This window comes from Stegostoma tigrinum, unplaced genomic scaffold (assembly GCF_030684315.1).
Source record: "Stegostoma tigrinum isolate sSteTig4 unplaced genomic scaffold, sSteTig4.hap1 scaffold_57, whole genome shotgun sequence".
In the NCBI taxonomy this organism is placed as follows: domain Eukaryota; kingdom Metazoa; phylum Chordata; class Chondrichthyes; order Orectolobiformes; family Stegostomatidae; genus Stegostoma; species Stegostoma tigrinum.
In genome coordinates, this window is record NW_026728505.1 from 369,602 (window position 1) to 388,930 (window position 19,329).

At 45.5% G+C, this 19,329-nt stretch overlaps 1 long non-coding RNA gene across 1 annotated transcript in view; it reads left to right on the forward strand.

The window, feature by feature from the left end:
* Window positions 1–18,202, forward strand: part of LOC132208915 (uncharacterized) — a 31,354-nt gene extending 13,152 nt beyond the window's left edge. Inside the window, exons 2-3 of the long non-coding RNA XR_009445033.1 lie at window positions 755–935; window positions 16,922–18,202. This is a non-coding gene — a long non-coding RNA (uncharacterized LOC132208915). The remainder of the gene's footprint in view (window positions 1–754; window positions 936–16,921) is intronic.
* Window positions 18,203–19,329: the final 1,127 nt, after the last annotated feature.

Consider the following 19,329-nt stretch of genomic DNA (forward strand, 5'->3'; position numbering starts at 1 on the left):
TGCCCCCTTCCCTTCTTTGCCACAGTGTCAGGCTCAGTGCCAGAGAACTGACTACTATGGCTTTCCTCTGGTAGGTCATCCCCCCCAGCAGTATCCAAAACAGTATACTTATTGCTGAGGGGAATGCCCACAGGGGATCTCTGCACTGTCTGTCTGTCCCCTTTCCTCCCCCTAACTGTAACCCATCTATCCTCGCCCTGAGCCTTAGGAGTGACCAACTCCCGATAACTCCTCTCAATTACCCCCTCTGCCTCCCGAATGATCCGTAGTTCATCCAGCTCCAGCTCCATTTCCCTAACACGGTTTTCAAGGAGCTGTAGCTGGGTGCACTTCCCGCAGATGTAGCCAGTGGAGACGTGTGCCACATCTCCCAACTGCCACATTCTGCAGGAGGAACAAGCAACTGCCCTAGCGTCCATACCCCACTTATCTGAACACCCACTCAATACTAAAGTAGAAAGCTTACGTCAAATAATAATAACAAATTAATAACAAACTTATATTCAATAGAGAAAGTTTAGAATGAACCTTACCTTACTAACTAGGTTAGAGGAGGAGGGCGGGTGGGAGACTCTACAGTTGTAGAGTCTCGGGTTTAGCCGCCTTGCTGATATATATGGTCACTGCTTTCCTTCCCGGCTGCCCCTCTGGTCCTCGTCACTTCCTCCGCTGCTCCCGCTCCTTCTCTGAAAGAGGAAAAACACTGCTGCCCGCTACCGGTAAGTAATTTTAAAAATAAACTGCTTTACCTTAGCTGCAGTCTTCCGGGTCCGTCTTGCCTCCGCTGCTGCTCGCACTCAAAATGGCCGTTGGCGTCGAAGGGTGAGTATTTATACTCACTGCTTTCCTTCCCGGCTGCCCCTCTGGTCCTCGTCACTTCCTCCGCTGCTCCCGCTCCTTCTCTGAAAGAGGAAAAACACCGCTGCCCGCTACTGGTAAGTAATTTTAAAAATAAACTGCTTTACCTTAGCTGCGGTCTTCCGGGTCCGTCTTGCCTCCGCTGCTGCTCGCACTCAAAAAAGGTTTATTTCCTGAGAGGCTGGGCAGTGACTCAGTGGTGGAGAGTCACCCAACAGGGCCTGTGTCTCTGTCCCTCTCCATCTCCCCACTCAGTGTTTAACCTGTCCCCCCCACAGCTTGTTCTCTGTCACTCTGGCGATGCGGTTAAAAAAACACAAAGAAATGACCAATGTTCCCCTCTGCCCACTCCCATTCACCAGGCACAAACCTCTTGCCCACTCCACCTGGGATTGGTGCTGTTTCTACATGAAATATTAATGATGAACCTTTCAAAGTGTCCAGTCGCCTGTCTCTCTCCCTCCCCATCTCTGTCTCTGCCCCTATCCATGGATCGATCTCTGTTGACTTTCTCCTGCTCGAGAATCGATCAATGTCCCTCACTCTCTCCATTTCCTTCAAGTTTCAATAGCAATGCCCTCTTCTGCCTCACGTTTGCCATGTGTTCCCATCTCCCCGCTGTGTCTCGTGGACATTTGCAACATCATTGTCGCATTTTGGAGGTTGCAGGGGTGAGGGAATGTGGGGTGGTTCTGGGCTGCGGTAGGGTTGGGGAAAGAAGGGGTGACATACAACTCAGTGCACGCACTATCAGGCCATCAGCAGTCTCAGCCCAGGGCCCTGCAGACAGCCTCATGTCGACGTGAGGGTGACCTGCAGGCTGCATTGGTGCACAGTAAGATCCCACCGGCAGCTGTGTGCGGTACTGCTGAGGGATTCCCTCAACACCTTGTCGGAGCCTGGCCCACCCCCTCTACAGGCTGCAATGTGAAAACAGGCCTCTCCCCCACTGAACCCGCCTGCAAATATTACACTCCCCCATTTCAACTTTTGAGCAGAGTCGGACTGAACACGTGAGTTAGCCTCTCACCACCACCTCCCAAGATTCTGTACCTAGCCTCGCTAAACGTGTCCACCTCTACCTGTTTCAGCTGTATTCCTTTTCCCCCCAACACTCCCATCTTCACCCCAACCCCACCTCCACTCTCCGCGCTGTGTGTGGTTGCATAAACAGCAAAATGTGAAAATGGCCACACGTTGATGGAGAATCTTAACTCATCCTGAACACTGGCGTAGAGGGAGTGGGGGGTGGGTGTGATGTCAGTCCCTGCAGTTTCTGCCCCTTTGTAATACTGAGCCCCTCCCCGTTCCAGATCCTGCACTGACACCCCCACTCCCTCACCCACAGCCCTCCCAGAGATCAGAATAAGGTCCCAGTCAATGGGAACAATTCCCTCCATTCACCCCAAAACCTCACAGACAGGCCAAGAGGGGCCAAGAGGTGGCATTGGGACATGGGGTGGTGGGGGGAGGAGGAGGGATTGTAGTCTTCCTTTCCCAGATCCTGGCAACCCATCCTACCCACCTACCTCTCCATTAAAATGACAATAAGTCCCAGCGGAATTTCTCCCAGATATTCCAAGATGAAATGCAGGAGAGAAAACAGTTTGATGGATCGACAGGAGTATCCAGCTCACCCCTCCCTTCCAATCTCCTATGGCCTTCAGCTCGCCAATACACTTCATTCGGGTGGTGCCTGTGAGATGTTATTGGGATAACATCCCATTGATGTCTATACTTCTATAAATTAAAGTCTTTTATTTACCTACACATCGGTATGCAGGCACTACCCTGAAGCTTCCTGCCCAGCTAGGAATTCAGTGTAAAACTTTTGTAACTCCTTATCTTCCCACTCATCATTATGCAAACACTGTCTTCAGCTTCCTGACTGAATAAAACAAGAATCAAACTGTTTCAAATAAGGTTAAGTAAGGAACATTTGTAAAGGTGTGAGACCTCTGAAGCATGTAACTTCTGTCGCTGACAAAGGGGCCAGGGCACTGACTTTGTTCCAGCCAGAAACACTGGCAACTTGAAATCAGAATCTGTCCTGGACAACAACTCGAAATCGCCTCCTGCCATTAGCAGCTACTTCACTGGCAATCGATACTATATCCTGGTCTTTTATGTTGTTGATGTAATCATTGTTTGGTATCCTGTTTTTGTCTGTTGTAGTAATTGTTTCATGCATCATGTCATTGTAAAATGTGAAACTGTTTTATGTATCAGGGTAACAAAGTGTGAAGCTGGATGAACACAGCAGGCCAAGCAGCTCCCATTACATCTGTTTTATGTATCATGTCTTTGTAAAGTATAAAAAGCGGGGACTGTCCACTGCTCGGGGAGAATTACTTGTGAGACTCTGCGCTCTGTGCCGTGTTGAGTACAATAATTCTCCACAGCTTGTACTTGCTTGGTTATAAAAGGATTTGTGTTTTTCTAAACAGGTCAGTGTCTTGTTATTGCAGCAAGTCCATGAGGGTCTCCGAAAACGAACCTGACACCTGCATCTTCCATTGATTGCTTGCTGCCATGTGGCCCCATCTGAAACACAGATATGACTTCCAAAGCTTCACATATGGTTAGGATTCCTGATCTCCCCCAACTCTCCCCTCTCCCCGTCCCATATACAACACCCAGAAGGGGCTAAATTTTGAATAAACAAACAACTGCACAGCAAGATCCCAATGACTACTGATCCCCCACCACAGCCCTTGTATCTATTCCCCGCCTCCCATACATCCCCACCTCCCCACTCCCACAGCCCTCCGATCTCACTCCCATCCCCGCCTTTCTAAGCTTTTCCTCTCTGTCTCCATCTCCCTTTCCCCCCAACACTGTCTCTGAATTATACCTCTGTGACTGAAATGTTGTCACCCCTGCCATTTAGTAACCCTGACCTGTCACACTGCGGCATTGACTGTCTAAAACGGTGGGACGGTCTGGAGAGAGTGGTGGGAGTGGGGAAGGCCTAAACTGAGGAATGGCAATGGAGAGAGGGAAATGGGGAAGAGATAAAGTAAGAGAGAAAGAAAGAGCCAGAGTATGGTCAGAGAGAAAGTGAGGAAGATCCCAGTCTGAGGAAGGTGCGTGGAGAAGGAGATGGACAGAGTGAGACAGAGAGACAAAGAAAATGTAATATCAAAGGCTCTGTAAACAACATTTGGACACTGGGCATCTTGTTGCAATGTAGGCCACACTGCAGGTAATTTGACACACAGCAAGATCCCACAAGCAACAGTGTGACTGCAGATAGATTGTGGGTTTCACTGATGCTGGTTAAGGGCTCAATTCTGGCTCCAGGCTGACAGAGAGGGACCAATCCTGCTGCTTGCGAAATTCAAAATACTTCCTTCTCTCCCCTTCACCTCTGATATGTCACTCTCTCTTTTCCAGGCTCTCTCTCTTTCCCTTCTAAATCTCTAATCTTTCGATCTTTCTTCCTCTCTCACTTGTTCCCTCCCCACCTCCCCATTTCTGATTTTTTTTCTCTCTCTCTCCCAGATTAAATCCTGTGCATTGTAATCGTTATCATTTAAAAAGACTGTGACATTGATGTTGGAGGATATTCTGTTTGATAAGCCAGGGCACTGTTTCCCAGCATTCTGTGCCAGTAATGCTGCAGGTCATTGATACACATTGCGATCCTACAGGTCGCCCCTTCCTGCTCCAAAATGTGTTGAAATCACAATTTCCATTCAGGGAAGAGGCTATCAGTTTCTTTGGGACAAAAAACACCCCCTCCATCCCAGGATTTGAGTTGGTGGGTGGCACTTTCTAGAACAAAGTGATTGGAGTTGGGCAGTGAAGAGATATTGGAGACCCCAGTTCTCTCACCAACAATATGCCACCTCCCCCAGATCCTGTCTCCCTTTCCCAGCACAGATACAAAGACATATCTTGTCCCTTTATCCCTCACACCCTCCCACTCACACTTTTTGTCTACATCTGTTTTTTTTTGGTAAAAAAACTTTGTATTGCAAACTATTTCTAACTCCCCCTCTGTTTCTGTTTGAAAAAAAAAGTGAAAGGAAGCTGGAGAGGGTTCAGGAGAGGAGACAGAGTGAGAAAGACAGAGATGCCCTCGCAGTTACTCAGGGGATTGAAGTAAAATGGCCAAAAAATATTTTATTTATGTGATTATCAATTTTTTTTCATCCTGGCCTGCACATGTCACACATTACACTGAAGTGAGAATGAGTCTTTGAAGAGAGTTTCACATTTATGGTTTTAATTTCCTCCGTGGGGAGTCCTGTCTGTCAGACACTCACTGGGAGGAGAATTAACATGTTTGTGTCAAATCCCAAAGCCCTGGTTACTTTAACCCCAGACTTCAAACCTGTTCTTAAAAGTTACCTGGAGGCTCCTAAAAGAAAACCAGGGTACACCAGAGGAATTCAAATCTTGAGGTAATAATCAAATACAACTGACATGGGCCCCGCAGTCTGCAGCCTTTTGAACAGGCCTCAGGCCAATGCCTGAACCCCACCCCTCCTCGCTCTGAAGGAAACTTGTGTCCAAGGGAAGGATTTCTTATCCCCTTGTAGTTTCAAAATAAATAGACAGAGAAAGGGAGGAAAGTTATTGGAACTGGAAAGGAAGGACATTGTTAAAGAAATCGCCCAGCAAGAGGCTAGGGTTTGATGTCTCCCCTTCACACAAGCCATCCCTCATCAATGCCAGGCTCTGATTGAATTGGGGAAAACTTTGGGAAATTTCAATCCCAGACCCATCAGGCAAGGTTAAAAGGAGGAGATTATCGAGACAGTCGCATTGCTGCAGGACAATGAGGCACAGCAAGATCCCACTGCCAGCAATGTGTCAGGAACAAGATAAACCCAATGTTGGTTAAATGGTAAATATTTTCTGTATTCCCCAGGCACTATCGTGACAGGTACTTAAGAATCTCAAATGCCTCTCACTCCGTCCCTCTCCATTTTCTTCTGCCTCTCTCCATGTTGCAAGTCTGTCTCTCAATCCCAATGTCGACTTCACATTCTCACATTATTACTCTGACTTCAGAACATGTCTTTTGTGAGATTTCACATTTACAATTTTGATTTCCTCCTTGGGGAGTCCTGACACATGTTTGTGCCAAATCCCATGGCCCCGATTACTTTAACCCCAAGCTTCAAACCCTGGGGTGCAGCCTGTCCAATAAGTCTCAGGATGATATCCCCCTTCGGAGAAAGCCGTTGTTCTATGCGTTGTGGGCCCCAAAAACCTCCCCTTTGGTTCTTCAAAAAATAACTGATCCCTTTGGAGAAAAAAAAGAGACAGCATTAGTTGAAAGGCAAAGCAGAGACAGTGCAGCAAGATCCTGGGATTTCCTCTCTGTCACATGGACAATCTCTTGGCAACATCTGAACACAAACATATCGGGTGGTGCGTTTAGTTTCCATGCCAGTCCCTTCGTAAAGCTTTGAAATGATGGGTGAGCTGATTAAAACAGTCACAGCCTGTAACAATGGCACTGGGACAATTAATACACAGCAAGATCCCACATGCAGCAGTGTCCCAGCAGCCAGATAATCTGATTTTTTTCCCCATCTGTGATGCTGGCTCAGTTTAATTATTTCCTGTGACCCCAGAATCTGACATTACAGTTAATTCACAATCTCAAATACTCTCTCTGGCTCTCCTGTTTGTCCTGCTCTCTCAGTTCTTCAAATCTTTCTCTCACTGTCACATCTAATCACACTGCCCTCCTCCATAACCCATATAAACTTCAGGGTCAGAAAGAGAGAGGACTCATATGGGCCCCTCATGGTATGCAGTGGGAACAGGCATCAGGCCAATATTGTCCCCCTCTGGAAGTTTTTTTTTCAAACCTTTCCTGGCCCCAGACATTTTGGATCTTCACATTGTCACTTTCCAAACCAGAAATTTCAGGGGATAAAACAGAAAAGATTACTTGAAAGGGGGAGCTACAGCATTTTGCAGCAAAATTACACAACAAGAGGTCAGTCTTATGTGCACTACACCACCTCCACAGCATTACAAAACATCATAGCAACATCAAACTACCAAATAAATCATAAGCTGGCAATATAACAGAGGTTTAAAATAATAATAAACACACATACTCACACACCATCTCAATCAAACAGGGAGAGCTGCTCACTACGCATTATGTCAGGATAAATCTGACACATTTCTCAGTGAGTGGTTTGCAGACTCCACCTCTGACACATTGCAATGTCCCTCAGTCTGCTCATTAAGGAGGCCTCTGTGTGATAGAGATGGTAATTCCCAGGATTGGAGTCCTTTGTTGGATTTTCCTGGCCATTGAAATGTTAATTCTCTCGCAGCAAAGATTTACCATTCCTTGTTCTTTGAAACCTTTTTAAAGCCATGTTATCTCTGTCAGTGCAGCTTGAAAATATTTAACATTGGTCTCATAATAGCACCTAAGAGCCGGACTGCAGATGCCCCAAGAGACAGGAATAGAAAGATAATGGGGATATTTGCTGAGGATCTGTCGGGATTTTCCTGCTGTCAGTGTGGCTCCCAGAATCAAACTCCTGAGATGCTGCTTGGCCTGCTGTGCTCATCCAGCTTCACACTTTGTTATCTCTTTCTCACTCTCTCTCTCTCTCTCTTCTGCCCCTGTCTCTACCTGGTCTGCACAACATACAGCCATTTCAAACTTGACATTCAAAACTTTGTTTCTTCTCCTCCTCCTGAAAATGTCAGTAGAGTTTGAGAATTTAAAGCATTGATCATATCACTGCCCCTCAAACACCCACATTTCCCCATCTCCGCTCCCACTTTGCTCCCAGCACAGGACTGTGGAGAACATGGGAGCACTTTATACAGGTTTTATCAGGGGCTGTAATCAGTGAGGCTCTGAGCTCAAGGGGTCAGCGTGTGTGTGTGTGTGTGTGTATGTGTGTGTGTGTGTGTGTGTGTGTGTGTGTGTGTATGTGTGTGTGAGCATGCAAGTATGTGCATGTACGTGTGAGTGTGTGTTTGTGTGAGTGTGCACGTATGTGCATGTACCTGTGTGCATGTGCATGTGTGTGTTTGTGTGCATGTGTGAGCGCGCATGTGGGTGCGTGTGTGTGTGCATGTGTTTGAGAGCGCACGCATTTGTGTATGAGCACATGTGTGTGTGTGTGTAAGTGTGTGTGTGAGCATGCACATTTGTGTGTGTGTGAGCGCACATATGTGTGTGAGTGCGCGTGCATGTGTGTGTGTGTGAGTGCATGTATGTGTGTGTGTGTATGTGAGTATGTGCATGTGCATGTGTGTGAGTGTTTGCATGTGTGAGCATGTGCGTTTGTGTCAGCGTGTGTATGTGTGAGTGTGTGTGTGTGTGTGTGTGAGTGTGTGTGTGTGAGCGTGTGTGTGTGTGTGAGCGTGTGTGTGTGTGTGTGTGTGTGTGTGTGTGTGTGTGTGTGAGTGTGTGCATGTGCATGTGCGTATCTGCATGTCATACAGTCCGACAGCACAACAACAGATTCTTCGGTCCAACTAGTGCATGCCGAACATAATCCCAAACTAAACTAGTATGACCTGCCTGCTCCTGGCCCAAATGTATTTTAAGTGATGTAATTGTACTCACACACACCTCTTACTCAGGATATTTATTCCACACACTTACCACCCTCTGTGTAAATACTTTGCCCCTTATGCCTTCTCTGAATCTTTCTCCTTTCGCCTTTAAAATTGTGTACCCTAGTCTTGAAATGTCCCATCCTAGGGAAATGACAGCTACCATTACCTCTATCTATACCCCTCATTATTTTATAAACTCCTTATCAGGTCACCTTTAAACCTCCTACGCTTCAGTGAAAAATATTCCAATATATCCGGCCTTTCTTTGTATCTCAAATCGACCATAATCAGCAACATCCAGGTAAAGAGCATGTGCATGTGCATGTGTGTCTCCGTGTGTATGCGCACGCGTGTGTCTGCGCGTGTGTGTCTGTGTGTGTCTCTGTGTACCTGCGCGCGTGTGTGTCTCTGTGCATCTGTGTGTCTGCACGCACGTGTCTCCGTGTGTTTGCGCATGTGAGAGAGAGAGAGAGACCCAAAGAGAGGCTCTGTGTGTGTGCGTGCATCAGAAAGAAAGACCATGCATGTGAGTGTGTCCATTGGACTGCAAAGTTTGTGTCAATGATTCCATCCTGTAATTTCATTATGTGGCTGTCTATAAATCATGTGTTTCTTCCCCTGCCCCAGTAAAGGGTCTCAAACATACTCAGTCCCTTACTCTCAATCACACACTCTCTCGTGTGTGCAGACGCTCTCACATACAGTCTTGTACATACACACACTCACATTTATTCACAGGGACAAAAAGAAAGAGAGAGACACACACAGAAAGACACAGAGATGGAGAGAGAGAGAATGATTACACTTGTAAGTGTATCAGCAATTCGACAATTTATACAGTGAGGTTGGGAGAGACACAGATTTTCACAGGTTTTGAGGGAGACAGAGAGAGAGGATGACACAGATAGGTGCAATGACAGAGAGAATCACAAATAGACACAGTGACAGGGCAGAGAGAATAACTGATAGACGCATGGAGAGAGGGAGAGAGAGAGAGAAAGAAAGACAGAAAGAGAAAGAGAGAGAGGGGAGAGAACCATCGACAGACACAGACTCAGAAAGAGCGAGAGAAACAGATAGAGACAGGGTCAGAGAGATAGATAGATAGGCACCATGGCTCAGTGGCTAGCACTGCTGCCTCACAGCAGCAGGGACCCAAGTTGTCTCCCATCCTTGAGTGACTGTGTGAAGTTTGCACATGGTCTCCAAGTCTGTGTGACTTTCCTCCGGGTGCTCAGTTTTCCTTCCACGGTCCAAAGGTGTACAGGCTAAGTGGATTGACCATGCTAACTTGTTCAGCAATGTGTATAACAAGTGGGTTATGGGGTTGTGGTGGGAGGCTCTGAAGGATAGTATAGCCTTATTGGGCCGAATGGCCTGTTTCCACACTGTAGGGAATCCATGAATGAAAGAAACAGATATTCACAGGGACATAGAGAGATTGCTGATATATATAGGGACACAAACAGAACCACAGATAGACACATGGAGCAGAGAGAGATTATCACACTTATGAACTGATCACAGAGACATCGCAGCTACATTCAGCAACATGGAGTGAGATTCACAGAAACAGAGACAGACAAACAGATTCACAAAGAAATGGCATGAGACAGATAGAGAAAGAGACAAAGCTAAGATGAAAACGATGACACTGTTATCACAAGGAGAAATGGAGAATGAGACAGACACTCTCTCCCCTTTACTATGAGTACAGTGGCACAGAGTTGTACATCATCTAAAGGTCCCTGCAGGGATCACTCAGGATTATTCAGCAAAAATGATCTTCCACAACAGCACCCACTATTCCAGGATTGACTGCTTTCATCCTTTTGGGAACATCCCCATCCCCATTCTCTGCTCCCAGACACAGTGCACACTGACTCCGAACGATATTCCCATTGCAATGCTGTCAGTGGGTCTGAATCCATGAAGTGCCACCCTCACAACACTGTGGGTGAGCTACATCTCATGGACTGTGAAGCATTCACACCCTGACTGATTGTCACTCATATCCCATGAAGGAAGTAGAAGAACATTGGAAGCTGGAGAAGGACAATAGACAATAGACAATTGACAACAGGTGCTGGAGTAGGCCATTCGGCCCTTCAAGCCAGCACCACCATTCATTATGATCATGGCTGAGCATCCACAATCAGTATCCTGTTCCTGCCTTCTCCCCATAACCTTTGATTCCACTATCTTTAAGAGCTCTGTGCATCTCTTTCTTGAAAGTATCCAGAGAGTTGGCCTCCACTGCCTTCTGGGGCAGACCATTCCATATATCCACCACTCTCTGGGTGAAGAAGTTTCTCCTCAACTCTGTTCTAAATGGCCGACCCCTTATTTAGACACAAAGACAAGGAGACACAGATGCCGAAACCTTACCAATGACTCACTGCTACGCCATCTGAGTGCATCTCCCCCACAGTCTCACTGTGCCCAGTTCCCACTTTTCAGGAATGCTGGGGAATAGTCAGAATAGCAAGTGCAGCCTCATTCCAGTGAAAGAGCTCATTTACTGCAATCCTGGATAATCGTAGGGGAACTCTCAGCACCCAGTCTCCAGCAGATCCTTCAACACAATCACAACATTATAATCACAGGGACAGAGACAGTCACAGAAACACACAGGTACATAAGAGGCAAACCATGAAATCCGAAAGGACAGAGAAATAGGCCTCATCGTATTATCAATGCCACTAACACACAAACTCAGCCCAAGTCCAGGGGCACCCAGGTTCAAATCCAGCTACGACTGAGGGTGGAATTTAAGTTCAATAAAGAATTCAGAGCTGAGAATGCAACAATGATGTTGAACCCATTGTCACTGTTTGGGAAAAAGAAAACACTTGATTCAGTAATGCTCGTTGTCTGGTTTGGCCTGTCATGGAGTCCAGGCCCACAGCTCTCTGCACAGTCAGTGATGGGCAAGAAATGCAGGCCTGGCCAGAAATGTTTCCATCCCAGATGTGATTAAAATAAATAAACACCGGGGCAGAGAGAATCAGAGACACGGTAGTGAGAGAGACAAGAGAAATATATACATGGGGATAGAAAGAGAGAAACACAGTACAGGCCATGTCAGAAACTGAGGATCACAAATGCACACAAGGACAGAGAGAGACACAGCTCTACTTAGGAAGAGAGAGAGAGAGCTAGAGATGGACATGCACACATAGAAAGGCACACAGAGATCAACACAGGGATGAGAGAGACCTAGAGGTAGACACAGGCAGAGAGAAAGAGACACAAATAGATCAACACAGGGATGACAGAGATAGTCATAGATAGACACCATGACACACAGCGAGAGAGAGAGAGAGGGAGAGAGAGGGAGAGAGAGACTGGCACAGTGAGAGAGACTCACATTTAGACACGGGGGAGACAGAGTGTGACAGATAGACACGGGGCTGAGAAATTATTACGGATATGAAATGAGACACAGCTACATTCTGGGCCACAGAGAGAGATTTACAGGAATACACAGGGACAGAGAGTTACGGAGAGATTCACAAAGAACACGGAGTGACAGAGAGAGAGAGCACAAGAAACAAATAGGGGCTCACAAACGTAAGATGAAGACAATGACAGCTCTACTCAGGGGAAGATGGAGAATAAGAGAGAGAGTATGTAAAACCTTAATTACTCTAGCCCTTTACCATCAGTTCAGACGGACAGACCTATGCATCATTTGCAACAGCCTCTGCAAGTATCATTCAGGGTTATTCAGCACCTCCTTCCAAAAATGACCTCCCCAAACAGCAACCACTATCCCCAAATGGACAACAGCAATCCATGCCTGGAACATCCCCATGTCCAATCTCTGCTTCCAGGCACAGAGCGCAATGAACTCAAATGATATCCCCATTCTGACCCTGTCACTGGGCTCGAATCCCATCTTCACAACACTGTGTGTGAGCTACACCGCATGGATTGCAGAGGGATCACTCACCGACCGATAGACACTCATATCCTATGAAGAAACTGGAAGAAGGAGAGAAATAGAAGCATGCAGGAACAAAGGGAGGCTCAAAGATACACCCAGAGACAGAGCAGGGAAATTAGCACAGATTTGGTCTGAAGTTGCTCTGTGGGATCTGAGGGATACTCGATGGGCCAGCTGTAATTCCCCTTCACTACCTGCCCTCACAAAGGTGATGGTGATTGGTTTCGCTGACCCAAAGCAATCCATCTGGTTTAGGGAAGGCCAGAGTGTGATTTAGGAGGGAGTTCCTGGGTGAGACACAGTGCCAGGGAAGGAGCAACCATCTTGATCACAGCCAGGACATTGTGCCTCTTGCAGGGACACATGCAGGTGGGTGGCAGATGAACTCCAAGTGCTTCTGTCACCCTGGTCATTCTCAGTGGTGAGGGGTCATATAGTTGCTGTGAACGAGTGTTGGAATGTTGCTTCCATTGTTGTTGCTGTGGGACACATGCCTGACCCTCTGCATTGAAGGAGAGAGAGAGAGGATGAATATACTTGTAAATGTCACATCAGTTAGAGAGTTTATGTAGTGAAGGAGGGAGAGATAGTTGTAGATGTTTGGGGGGGGGGGTGTGGTGAGAGAGAGAGATAGGGACAGAAAGAGAGAAACACACACACACACACACACACACACACACACACACACACACACATACGCAAAACGATTGAGTGAGAGACAGAGAGATATTGATAGACACAGTGACAGAGAGAGATCATCACACATGAACTGAGACAGAGACAGATTCACAGCTGCATTCAGGGATATGGAGAGAAATGTACAGGAACACACAGGGACAGAGAGAGACCAAAAAGATTCACAGAGAACACAGAGGGACAGAGAAAGAGAGCACAAGGTAGAAAGCAAGAGTCACAAATGTAAGATGAAGAGAATGACAGATTTACACAGGGACAAATGGAGAATGAGAGCAATACCCTTCACCATCAATACAGAGGGACAGAGCTGTGCTTCATTTCCAAGGACCTACAGAGATCACTTTGGATTATTCAGCATCCCCTTCCAGAAATGGTCCTCCAAAACAGCACCCACTATTCCTGAGTGGACAAGAGCAGTCCATGCCTGGAACATGACCATCTCCAATCTCTGCTCCCAGACACAGTGCACACTGGCCCGAATAATATTCCCATTCTGACACTGTCACTTGTCTGAGTCCAGGAAGTGCCACCCTCTAAATGCTGTGGGTGAGCTACACTGCATGGGCTGCAAAGGGTTCAATCACTGGCTTATGGCCACTCACATCCCATGAAGGAACTGGAAGAATATTAGACACTGGAAGAGGGGGAGAGAGACATAGAGAGGGAGAGACAAATACACAAAGTCAAGGGGAGGTTCAAAGATACACACAGAGACGGAGAGCGCGAGCGAGGGAGCGAAGGACAGAATGGGTCTGAAGTTGCTCCATGGGATCTAAGAGACACTCGATGAGCCAGCTATCATTTCCCTTTCCCACCTGCCCTCGAGAAGGTGATGACACTCTGCTTTGCTGAGCCAGTGCAGTCCATCTATTTGAGGGAATGCCACAGTGTGATTTAGGAGGTAGTTCCTGGAAGGGTCACAGTGCCAGGAAAGGAGCGATCCATCTTGCTCACAGGTAGCATGTTGTGCCTCTTGCGGGGCACATTTAGTTGTGAGGTGGGTCCGATCTCTGCGCTCCTGTTGCCCTGGTCATTCTCGGGGTGTGTAGGGCGGGCAGGGCAGGGTCACATTGTTGCTGGGAATGAGTTTTGTAGAGTGGCTTCCATTGTTGTTGCTGTGGGACACATGTCTGACCCTCTGCTCTGAAGGAAGAGAGAGAGAAAGAGAGGATGATTACACTTGTAAATGTCACATCAATGAGGCCGTTTATGTAGTGACGGAGGGAGAGACACACACAGATAGTCACAGGGTGAGAGGAAGACTCAGACCCAGGGATAGAGATAGAGATACACACATAGCAAATGGGAGAAACACAGAGAGAGAGAGAGGCAGATAGTCAGACAGACAGACACATGCAGAATCACAAGTAGACAAAGAGAGACAGAGACACACATAGGCACAGGGACAGAGACAGACAGTCACAGATTAACATCAGGACCAACACAGACACAGGGCCGGGAGTGTGGGGGGAGATATCGTCACATGGAGACAGGCAAAGAGTGACAGATAAACACAGGTACAGAAACAGAGAGAGATAGAGTCTCAGATGGACACAACAATCAAGATAGAGACAGATACACATAGAGACAGAGAGAGAAAGAGACAGACACTGTCTGTGTGGAGTTGGCATGTTCTCCCTGTGGCTGCGTGGGTTTCCTCCGGGTGCTCTTGTTTCCTCCCATGTGCTGGCTGGGTGGATGGGACAAGATAAGTTGCCCATAGTGTTCAGGGATGTGTAGATTAGGTGGGTTGCAGGGAGATGTGTCTGGGTGAGGTGCTCTGAGGGTCGGAGTGGCGTTCTTGGGCCGAAGGCCCTGTTTCCATACTGTAGGAATACTCTGAATTCTATGAAAACAGTGCTGAGTGATCTCTGATGGGAATATTGGAAACAATGCACGGCTCTGTCCCTCTGAACAGATGGTGGAGGGGTGGAGTTATAAAGGTGTTACACACAGTGTTAGTCTTATTCTCCATTTCTCCCTGTCTAAGGCTGTCATTGTGTTCATCCTACATTTGTGACACTGTCTCTATCTCTTGTTCTTGCGCTGTCCTTCTGTATTCTCTGTGCACCCGCCCGTGCTCTCTGTCGCCGTGTGTTCCTGTGTATGCGTCTCCATAATCCCTAAATGCAGTTGTGAATCTTTCTCGATCTCACTTTACATATGTGATGATCTCTCTCTCTGTCCTTGTCTATCTGTGACTCTGTGACAGAGAAAGAGAGAGATGCAGATCGTCACAGGGACAGACAGACAAAGAGAGACAGATAGACACAGTGACAGAGACAGAGTCACAGATAGACAAGAATAGAGAGAGATCATCACACATTTCAAGTGAGATCGAGAAAGATTCACAATTGCATTTCGGGATTATGGAGAGGCATGTGACTGAACATTACTTTCTGCAGATTAAAATATTCTGTGAATCAGTAATCTCACAGAATTACAGTCAAAGGAGATTGTGAACTTGGCAGATTCATATTGAAACAACCGCCTGAATAAAAACAGCTCATGACAAAGGCACTGAATCCTCACTGACAAGCAACACAGGTATTATCAGCTTTACAGGTAGAGATCAGAATTGTACAGAAAATCTTACCAGAACATGCTGATGACGATGTGTGCTAGAAATTTTTCTCAGTGAAATAACTTCGTGATCTGCCACTTATTTGCTCAGAAATGATTCTGTGCATCATCTATGAAAAGCAGGTGTATAGTTTACTGGCCACCTGATTGACAGACAAAGGAAAGCTGATCGGGTAAATTACACTGTTAGTGACAGTCCATCGCACACAACAACAAGAGTTTCTTACACTGAGAACAGAACGGATTCTAGTTAAACAGACGTACATACCAAAATGAAAATCTGCTGCTTTGACAAGCATGCTGCCTGTTTGAACAACATAAACATGTTGCCAATGTAGTGAGACATTTGAACTGCCCAATACAACTGTCATGTCTTTCTCAATTCAATAATCACTGTTTCTATGTATTTTTCAAGCTATTATGAGTTGTGTATGTATAATTAGCTCCTGGGACAATCTAGATATTCTGTTGAATAAACACATTTACAACCTGGATATTGCTTAGTCTAATTTTCTAAGTAAAATATAACCTTTTTCAGTCAATCACAGTAACTATCTTTTAAATGGTAGATTCATAATCACAATAAATTTCTAATTATTCTGAGCGAGGAACACCTTGCAAAGGAAATTATTTTTCATGTCCGCACTGACATTGTGTATTTAACAGTTTCCAGTGCCATCATCCAACTCTGTGTACAAGTATCCCTTAGGTCCATAAAGCTGAAACTAAAGCTCTTTTTCTGATATCCTTTCATTACTTTGTTGTTGAGTTACGCTTAATAGCATAAAATATTACAGGCATCAATTAAGATTGAATTGTCAATGCAAAAACTGGTACAAATAATCGCATATTATTCAGCTCATTAATTGTAGTTAGTTTCTAATGTTTTTTTTCACTGTATGATCACATTAATTTCACTGATGTAATTACATTACACTTTTTAGCTCTATACATATGTAAAATGAATGTCAAGTAATTCATAAGTGATACCAAAAACTGTTCACGTTTTGTTCTTTTTTAGTCCAACAATTACAGAATATGTTTTCCAAAAATAAGTAAATTCTGTCCCAAAGAACATTCTCCAATAATTTCCCAACTACTGACCTAAGGTTCACATTTCTGTAAATTTGCTGAAATGGGAAAATCCTGGATGGATTGATTAATGAGTGAATTTGATTGAATTTGGGTAAAGGGATATTTCAGCACATTAATTAATGTTTAATGTTTCAGGTCATGTTGCTCTTCCTCAGGACTGATTCCCATTTTTTGTTTCAGATCCAATGACTTCATTCCACAGGGACAAAGCTTCCAATTTGTACCAGGTTAACTCTGGCCTACTCTTTTCTTTAGAAAAGAGTTTGATGCTATTCAGTCTTTACTGGCAATTACAACCTGCATTGTGTAAGATTTGTGAATGACCCTTTATTTTCCCAATCCTTGTGAGTGATGCCAGCAGCAGAAATATTTCCTAATCTGCAAGTGATTTTGGTTGGGAAATCTCTATTTACAAATTCACTCTTATCCTCAAATAGACTGTGTAAACCATAAAAGGTCTGAGCACAAACCCACAAAAACACGAAGGCAGCATGACAGCCTGAGCTGAATGAACCTGGTGATGTGTGAGCTGTCATGAGGAAAACATGACCATGAGCACAACTGGTTAGAATCACATCCCTACAGTGCAGAAAGAGGTCATTCGGCCCATCACTATACTGACCCTCTACTCCCATAACTCAGCATTTACCAGGGTTAACCCAACCACTTAACCTGCACACTAGGGGGCAACCTAGCATGGCTTGTCCACCTAACCTGCACATTTTTGGACTCTGAAAGGATCACAGCTTAGCTATAATGACGCAAATTTTTGAATGAAGAATAAAAAAAACTCAATGTTGAAACAATTTCACAGTTTTTGTTTTAAAAATAAAATCTAGGGAAAGCTGCGCCACAAAGATTTCAGATTTTCTCTGGAGGAAGAGAATTCAAAACTCGTGCCACTGACGCGGGGGCACAGTGAGGTCACAGAGGGCTGGCACCCATCAGAAATGTAAAAGGTATTGAGCAAGGTAGGGGTGAGAGAGGGGCAAAAAGGCAGTCTGTCACGGGGGAAGGCAGGAGAGATTAAATTGCAGAAATGTTATTAGTTTTTCATGGCCACAAAGATTGGAGTTAGGCCTCAAAAAAAAACAACAAAAGATGTGCCTGTGCTGGGTGTGTAGAAGACACAGAAACAAATTGAAACGAGAAATGCAAACAAATAGGGGCAGAGTTCACAGCCTGAAATTGCTCTTCTCAATGGTGAATCCAGAAAGCTGCAAACCTGTGTGTTTCAATCTCAACCAACACAAACATGATGGGCCAAATAATACTGGCCAGCCAGCGACACCCACATCTCACAAATAAATTTTTAAAAATGGTCTTGGTCTGTGCTGGAATGTTCTGATACTTTTGTTTTGAAATTTGGAGTTTGTTTCTGACGATGTTTATAACCTCTCAAATTGGGCTAAAGTTTAACATTCTAGGGAAATGTAAAATAAATCAGCTTTGTTTCAAACACATCACTGTAGCTTGTTGTATTTGTCCTGAGGGTTGAACAGCACCCGGAGCTCAGAAAGGACAATCTCAGGGTTGGGGGGGAGGTGGGTGGCGAGTGGGGGCATTCGAATGGCAGCGACAGAACTTCAGCCAGGACACATCCTTCAGGGTCTCACTGAGGGGGTCAGATGGCACTTTACTCTTTCACGTCTCTATTCACTGACAGCCAAGCCACGGTATGGGTTAATCCTGCTGTGTCTAAGAAATGTGTCCCAGCTACTGTCTTCCATGGCTCACAGCTCCCAGTCACGGAACAGAATTTCATTCCAACTGGGTTTAGAGTCAGAGGAAGAACAACGGTGAATGCTGGAAATGTGCTTCAAATCAGAGGTTAGCGTAAATCAATGACCTGTTCCTGACTGGAAGTGAATCTGCAGGTTTGTAATTCTGCTGCACTGGTAAAGATAAAACAGTATTTGGTAAATGTATAACATGGAGATCAAAAGTACATGAGCAATGGGAGCAGGGGTATGAGCAGCCTGTCACTGCCTCTGTTGTAACCACACAGAATGCGCCAGGGTGACGTGAGAGAAGGGCCTGGGTTAGAAATTATACTTCACCGACAGTGAGTATACAGGAAGGGTTCAAAAATGTTAATTTTCATTTTCAATAACCATGTGCAACATTTATTGGTCAGGAAGGGGTGTAACAGGAGTTTATGCTGGCTGCAGGAAGGCTTTTCTTTCTGAAGAAGACTTTTTGAGGAAAATTTCTGAATGGCAAATCAAGCCAATCATCGCTTCAAAATCTGAAAGGATTTCTCAATTTATCAGGGCCTGCGTATCAGCTGTGGAATGTGGAAAACGAAATAACTGAGAAAGCACTAGGACAGATGCAACATGAATGGGAGACAGTAAACTGATGATGAAAAGAGCTTTATGCAGTCACTGTGCCTGAATGACAGTGCTGCAGTCGGTGAACTCAGATGTGTTCTGTGTGTAGACAAGGTGTAAAGTGATTGCTCAACGTGGAGAAAGACAAGGACATGGTCACCTTGGAGAAACATTGGAATTGTGGGAAATGTGGGAAGGGACTTAATTACCCATCTCAATTGGAGATTCACTCATTCAGTCACACCAGGGAGAAGC